Source organism: Bactrocera dorsalis, chromosome 2, assembly GCF_023373825.1.
Source record: "Bactrocera dorsalis isolate Fly_Bdor chromosome 2, ASM2337382v1, whole genome shotgun sequence".
NCBI lineage: Eukaryota > Metazoa > Arthropoda > Insecta > Diptera > Tephritidae > Bactrocera > Bactrocera dorsalis.
The window spans coordinates 55,808,566-55,816,443 of NC_064304.1; the positions used below are offsets into that span (position 1 = coordinate 55,808,566).

The window sequence follows — 7,878 nt, forward strand, 5'->3', positions numbered from 1 at the left end:
CTTAATTTAGTTCTTAGTTATGGCACTTTATAGGTTTTCGGTTAATGGTGATTTGTGCCACGCTAAATGATTCATCAATTTTTTTTATACTAGGGATCCTGCATACCAAGCTTCATCAAGATATCTCAATTTTTATTCAAGTTATAGCTTGCACGGACGGATTAACGGACGGACAGACAGACAGTCAACCGGATTTTAACTTTTCTCATCACCCTGATCATTTATATACATATTTATAATATAACCCTGTATCTATCTCGTTTAGTTTTAGGTGATATGTACTCGTACAACCGTTGGGTGAACAAAACTGTAATACTCTGTAGCAACTGCTTGCAAGAGTATAAAAATACGATAACAGTACTTCGAGATGAAAGATGCTAAATTGTGGAAATAAATTTGCAAACGCTTAGTAGTCAATACAAATTTCCGCAGGCGTTTAATTTCCATTCCCGCCAGTTCGGTGGCATGTCTGAAGGTATGCTCTCCCAAGTGATTAAGTGTTGACCTCTCTAACGCAAGACAGCCAAGAAGAATACGTGGATGCCAATAGGGCAATGGCGTGTTACAAGCCCCAAAACTAGGGAAAGGTTAGCCTTACTGAGGGCAAAGAGATCACTAGATCTCTTGCGAACGATCTTAGGGTAAAGACTTTTGCGATAGCGCATGTACAAATGGTGACCCAGAATCGCCGCTCTGCTGTCTGAGTGGATGGCCACTCCTCTGAAGGGGGCTGCACTCCAGAGTAGTAAATCTACTGCTACCTTAATGGCTCCAATCTCGGCCTGGATAATGCCGCAATAGTTAGGAAGTCTGAAATTGGAGTTGATAGAGAGCTGCTGACAGTAGACCCCTCCACCAACTTTCCCCAAAAGCTTAGACACATCCATGAAGAAGCTCACTGTCCCTCTTCTCCAACGGCTTCTTCAAACCTACAACTCCCTCGGTATATGGGTAGAGAAGGAGTCGCCAGAGTTCGGCTTAGCGACGCCGGTAAGAAGTCAAAGTGAGTGAGGTTTTCCGAATGTTCAGACCCGTTTTTTTTTAGGAACTCAGCAGCCTAATCTTGTGTACACGCATAGTTTAACAATAACTAAGAAAAAATGGCAACATCTGCAGGACCTCGAAGCTTTGATTCCAGCAGACTTTTATTGCTTTTATGAAAATATACCTTTTGAATAATAAATAATAATTAAACTTATCTTCATTTTTTGGCTTGAAATAATTTAGTTTTTTAGTACTTATGTACACATTAATCTAATATATAAAATTTCCATGTCACAATGTTAGTTACCGTACTCCTCCGAAATGGCTTAACCGACTTTTACCAAATTTTATATGCGTATTCAGTATGCCTGGAATCGGCTACTATCTACATATTTTCCATACTTCTAAGCGATAAGGATTGATCACCATTAAATTTTTTTTTTAATTTTTGCACGAAATTTTTTGTTTTTAATTTTTTTTTATAATGTGGCATTAAAAATACATACAACCTTAACCTTTTACTTTTTTATCATTAACCCCTAATTTTTAAAGCCATTTTTAATAATGTAATCATTTTTCATCCCGCTCGATAACTGATCAATTATAGTGTTATTAACTGTAATTAAGTTTAATCCTGATAAATGCTTAGCGTTACCGATCAAAGATTCTTAAAATTTGCCGCGCTTTTTTTGATGAGTGAAATGCCAACCAACAACGGCTTTTGTGTTGTAAGTATACTTTTTTATATGTAATAATTATTTCAATTTCTTACAACTATTGTTTGAAAATTTTTTTTATGATTTTTTTTATAAAACTAATATTTTCGCTATAGCCCTGGCCGTAATTATAACTATAACTTTTCCCATCATTAATTAATTTCATTAATTCTATTTGTCTAAATGAGTTAAGCATCCACCCTCTCTACTCAGAAAAACTGGCACATCCTAATGCTACATAGCACACCACAGCTGATGAGACTACAGCACAACTCAACTCATCTGTACGCCAACCCACTCAACATAAAGGATGGGCAACGGGAAAGCAGGCTCAATTCGTTACACAGATTCGACCGTCGACATTCGTTCTAAACAATTCGTCAAGCATTATCCGCACATCAACATTCGTCTGCAAGACATTAGATTCCACATTGCGTCGCGTCGACACCAACATTGTTCGACATCAATTCTGCGCGCTGACTGATCCGCGAAAACTCGAACGTCAACACCATCAAATCATCTACGTCATTGGAGGCTCGCCGATATTTAATTAATTAACTTTATAAAATATTTGGTAACTGTGCAAAATATCATTTTAATATTATAAATAAAATTTTTGAAAAAACAAAGTGTACAAAAATAAAACGGATATTTTCATTTTAATTAACGCAGTGGTAGCTGCACCCCACTCTATTGAGTGTACGTTTAAACACTATTTAAACATATGTGTTTTGTGCAGTGAGCAATGCCACGAAAATACAAGTAGGTCCAAAAGTATGAGAGATAAAATATCCCAAAGAACCAAAGAAAAAATCCAGCAACAAAATGCTGATGCACGTGTGAGCATGCAGCAATTGCGTCAAAAACAATCAGATGATACACGAGTTGAGCGCAATAAAGTTATTCGTTTATAACGACAATCACGCCGTTTCACGGTTAATAGACGCAGAACAAATGATAAACAACGCCAACAGATACATCGTGCACTTACATCTGTTTCTTTTTTGCGTCTAGAATTTCAGTATGAGCCTCATATTGAGTATTATGCTAATTCAAAAGTGGTAATTGGTGCTATGGATAAGGAATGTCCGCATTGTCATGCTCTCAAAAATGAGCCACCTTAAATGTGTTGCGCGTTAGGAAAAGTGCAATTATCTGAAATAAAATACCACCTAAACCATTGAACGGTTTACTTATCCGCACGGATGAAGTCAATTCGAACAGAAATAGTTCGAAATACTAATGCTAACGGTCAACAATACAATTATACATTCAAAGTTAGAATCGAAGTTTATCATAAAATGGGCTCATTGCTGCCAATGCGAAACGAACCACATAAATTTTTACAAATTTACTTCTGTTGGCTCTCAGGTGATTTTAGACAAACACTTCCCGTGATTCCACGTTCAACATACGCTGATGAGATCAACGCTTGCTTCAAATCATATCCATTGTGCTGTAATGTTGAAAAGTACAGCAGAAAGTAAATGTGCGCGTTAAAATGCTTCAAGATCCATCCGCCGAAAACTGAATACGTAAAATTACCGACAGATTTCTGCACAATCGCTAATTCGCAAGATACTCTCATTGAACAAATATTTCCCGATGTACACACGCAGTACGTAAAACATGAGTGGCCACCGCATAAGGGGCCATCCATAAATTATGTCACACGAATTTAAGGACTTTTTAAACCCTCCCCCCGTCCTTGTCACAAGTTGTCACATTTTGAAGTAGCTCCCCCCTTTCGTGACGTCACACATATTCTAATTTTATGGATCTATCAAAAAATAAAAATATTCTATTTATTTTTATATTTATTGAATAATCTTTAATAAAATCAACATTTAGTTAAATATTAAAGTACAGATAGAACGAATGACTAGTCAAGAAATAATAGATACTTAATTATGCTAATTAAAAATACAAAACTTAATCATCCTGTGTCGATGGACTTTTGACCCACTCCTTTATATCATTTATTACTGGTAAATCAGGGACTTCATTTTCGTTCTGAATTTGGATGCCAGGGAAATCTTTCGTATCAACATCGTCTTCTTCCATCCAAAAGCATCGTCATCATTCATTAAACAGAGAATCTCTCGGGCACGTCTAGCCGCAATTCTTTGAGGACGAATTTTCGCGATAGGTATACGTATCAGCTCTTGTTTTTTATGTGATTGTTTGTGTTGATTGGTGGCTTTATATGAAGAAAAATATAGGCCACATATGCTACACGATCTTTTAAATAAGTATGACTCGACACTAGGGCAATAACTATCATATGGAACTTGTTTCCGATGGGATGATGCTTGGAGATTTAATAATATCTGTAGTAATAATGGAGCAAACTTAACGTCGTTGCCATCACTCCCTGTGACTCCATAACCTTCTGATGTCTGTTTAATTAACACAGGTGGTGGTAAAAATTCTTCTTTTAATAATTTCCAAAGACTAGAACGTCTTACACCGCAACATGCAATAGTTTCATATTTAACTATCAAATCATCATGATTTAATAGTGCACCAGTAAGTTCGCGTCTGAGAGGTGCCATGCGTCGTTCAACTCTGTTAAATGCACTCCTTCCTGGGGCATTTGTGGCTATATAAATTGCATCTAATGAAAATCTTTGAAATGTTGTAAAGCTGAAACTATAACGCGGTAGACAATTTTGTAACTTTGATTAAAATTATAATATAAAATAAAATATGTTTACAAATTTATTGTAACGAACCCTAGACACGGCGAGTATACCTCAGCAAATTATACTCGTAAGAAGCAGGGACAGTAAAAAGCTTCATTACGAGTATAACTTAAGTATTAAAAAACAAAGATTGTGTTTATAAATGCTTAAAATTTTTTTGTTTACCTATAAATTTCACGTTTGTACATCACAAATTTTGAAATGTGATGTCACAAAGCTTTTGACCCCTGCCCCTTGTCACACAATGTCACTTCTGAGGAAATCCGTAATTTTTGTGGTTAGCTGTCACTTAAATAGTGTTAGTCTCGGATACCAATTATTCCCACTGACCTTCCATTCCAATTTAAAAGGGTTCAGTTTCCCGTCAATCTTAGCTTTGCTGTTACTATAAAGTGCCCTGGAGACGATCAAATAATTGCGTCAAACACTTTAATTGTGTTGGTGTCGTCGGCTCTCGTCGGCTACACGTACGCTACACCGACTTGTTGTCGGCTCTGTTTGATGAAAATCAAAAATTTTTGATATTTCTATTTGACGGACGATAATTTGATCGTCTCCACTCATGTTTGACAAGCATGACTCTTTTGCAGTGAAGACTTCAAGCGAAGAGGACATACATACTTGCGGAAAAGTGAAGTGAAGCGAAAAAGAGTGAAGTGAAGAAGAAAAAAGTTAAGTGAAATAAGCGTAAAATTTTAAAATAAATAAAATCAAATCAAATAAATTAAAATAATAAAATAATTAAAGTAAAATCAAATAAAATAAAATAAAATATAATAAAATCAAATCAAATAAATTACAATAATAAAATAATTAAAGTAAAATCAAATAAAATAAAATAAATAAAATAAAATAAATAAAATAAAATAAATAAAATAAAATAAAATAAAATAAATAAACTAAAATAAAATAAAATCAAAACAAATCAAATAAATTAAAATAATAAAATTTTTCATTTTTTTTTTTTATAAGAATTGCAGCACATTCCAATAAAGGATAATCATCATCCGACGATGACATGACGACCGTTCGCTACAAGATCAAAAATAAACTGATGTTTGACGTGTTAATTTGAACGTTTGCGGGCAACACACGATTGAACATCACTAACACATATGCACTGTTTGACGCAATTATTTGATCGTCTCCAGGGCACTTAAACAAGGCACAAGGACAAACATTAAAGTTTGCAACCCATGCTTCTCTCATGGTCAATTTCATGTAGCCTGTTCACATGTATTTAATGCACAGAATTTACATATATTTGCACCCGACGGGAAAACTTATAACATTGTCTACAAAAATATCCTAGATTAATACTTTGTATTTTATTTTTTTAAATTGTTAGAATTCAGAATTATTTATTTTTGTTACGGTGTTTTAACATTTGTTGTTACATTTCAATACGCATATGTTAAAGTGTTGAAACTACATTGCCTGTAGTAATTTTTAAAAATTGTTAATCTCAGCCAAGCAATAACATTTACCGTGCGATTCTGTAACGTGAGACAGTCTCAAGTCTCTAAATTTGAGATTTTGAGTTAGAGACAATTTTTGAGACTTGAGACGATTTTGCTATTCTGTAAGTGACAGTCACAAAATCTATTACATTTCATCATTCAGAGATGTTTTTACACTTGAATGAAAATAAATATGTCGATAACAAATATTAAATTTTCTATAACATCGTCAAAAAACATAGTTATCAATAAAAATGAAAATATATGTTGACTTTGTTTCATAATATTTACGAAATTTATGTAAAATTTATTTATTTTTATCTTTTTCGTGTTTGAGTTGCTTACAAAATATAAAAATACGACAATCGATTAATATCTATGATGATCTCTATTCAGTATATTCAAAATGGCAGACAAGAGCTCTTTTTAGCTTTGTGACCGGCTAACTACCAGGTCTCAATATTTTGAGACTAACGCTGGAGACTGTTTAGTGAATAGTAACTAGCCTCAAATTGAGACTTTAAGGTTAGGTTCCAGCTCTCAAGTAAATGCTGAAGAAATTATTGATATTATTTCTTTTGTGTGAAATAGTAGTTAGCAAGAAATTTTGACATTTCATATCGCACCGTGAATGTTGAAAAGTAAAAGAAGAAGAGTGTGAAAATTAATCAAACGTAAAAGATATTTGAGGAAAGCAATTGGTAAGTTTCTATTTTGTATATTTAATTTATGTAAAAATATCATGATTAATGATTATTATTTATTTTTCAGGTGGTCAAGTGAAAAACTAATAAAACGGAATAGAAATTTGAGCAGGAGTAATTGTGTATGTGTATAAAAAAGCAAAGAGTTATTCAAACGTAAAAGATATTAGAGCAAAGCAATTGGTAAGTTTCCTTTTATGTACCTATATTTAATTTATTTAAAAATATCATGATTAATGATTATTATTTATTTTACAGGTGGTCAAGTGAAAAACTAATAAAACGGAATAGAAATTTGAGCAGGAGTAATTGTGTATGTGTATAAAAAAGCAAAGAGTTATTCAAACGTAAAAGATATTAGAGCAAAGCAATTGGTAAGTTTCCTTTTATGTACCTATATTTAATTTATTTAAAAATATCATGATTAATGATTATTATTTATTTTACAGGTGGTCATTTTTAGTATCCATAATGGAAGACGAAGAGTAGATTTTATATAATATTTTACCAAATTATAGTGTCTATACAAATGTATTTCTTATATTTTAGGTTAAATCTTATGATGTTGTTGAACTGTGGCGCATTCATGACCATCATAGAGTTTGGAAAAACCAAATTAAGACGCAGGAGACCCTGTCATTGGGTGAGCCCTTATCTCAAGGCGAGAAATGTCATCATCAAAATGTCTCAAATAGAGAATAGAGACTGGTTACAGAATCCCGCTCAAAATATTGCCTCAAATTTGAGACCTGATAGTTAGCAGGTCACAAACCTAAAAAGAGCTCTTGTCTGCCATTTTGAATATACTGAATAGAGATCATCACAGATATTAATCGATTGTCGTATTTTTATATTTTGTAAGCAACTCAAACACGAAAAAGTTAAAAATAAATAAATTTTACATAAATTTCGTAAATATTATGAAACAAAGTCAACATATATTTTTGTTTTTATTGATAATTATGTTTTTTGACGATGTTATAGAAAATTTAATATTTTTTATCGACATATTTATTTCCTTTCAAGTGTAAAAACATCTCTGAATAATGAAATGTAATAGATTTTGTGACTTTCACTTACAGAATAGCAAAATCGTCTCAAGTCTCAAAAATTTTCTCTAATCTAAAATTTTAAGAGACTTGAGACTGTCTCGCGTTACAGAATCGTACGGTTAGTTATCATATTGACTCATTTCTATTATTATATCTTTATCATTTACCTCTCATACTTATTTAATGACTCCACTGCGGGCGAAGCCGCGGGTAAAAAGCTAGTAATTTATAACGTAAAAAAAGTTTGCCGGGTCATT

The 7,878-nt window shown here is 33.1% G+C and overlaps 1 long non-coding RNA gene across 1 annotated transcript; it reads left to right on the plus strand.

Annotated features, from left to right (window-relative positions):
• The first annotated feature begins 6,357 nt into the window (after nt 1-6,357).
• On the plus strand, nt 6,358-7,442 carry LOC125776386 (uncharacterized). The gene is made up of 5 exons (XR_007421656.1): nt 6,358-6,566; nt 6,637-6,752; nt 6,828-6,943; nt 7,019-7,054; nt 7,119-7,442. It is a non-coding gene; the product is annotated as an uncharacterized LOC125776386 (long non-coding RNA).
• Nucleotides 7,443-7,878: the final 436 nt, after the last annotated feature.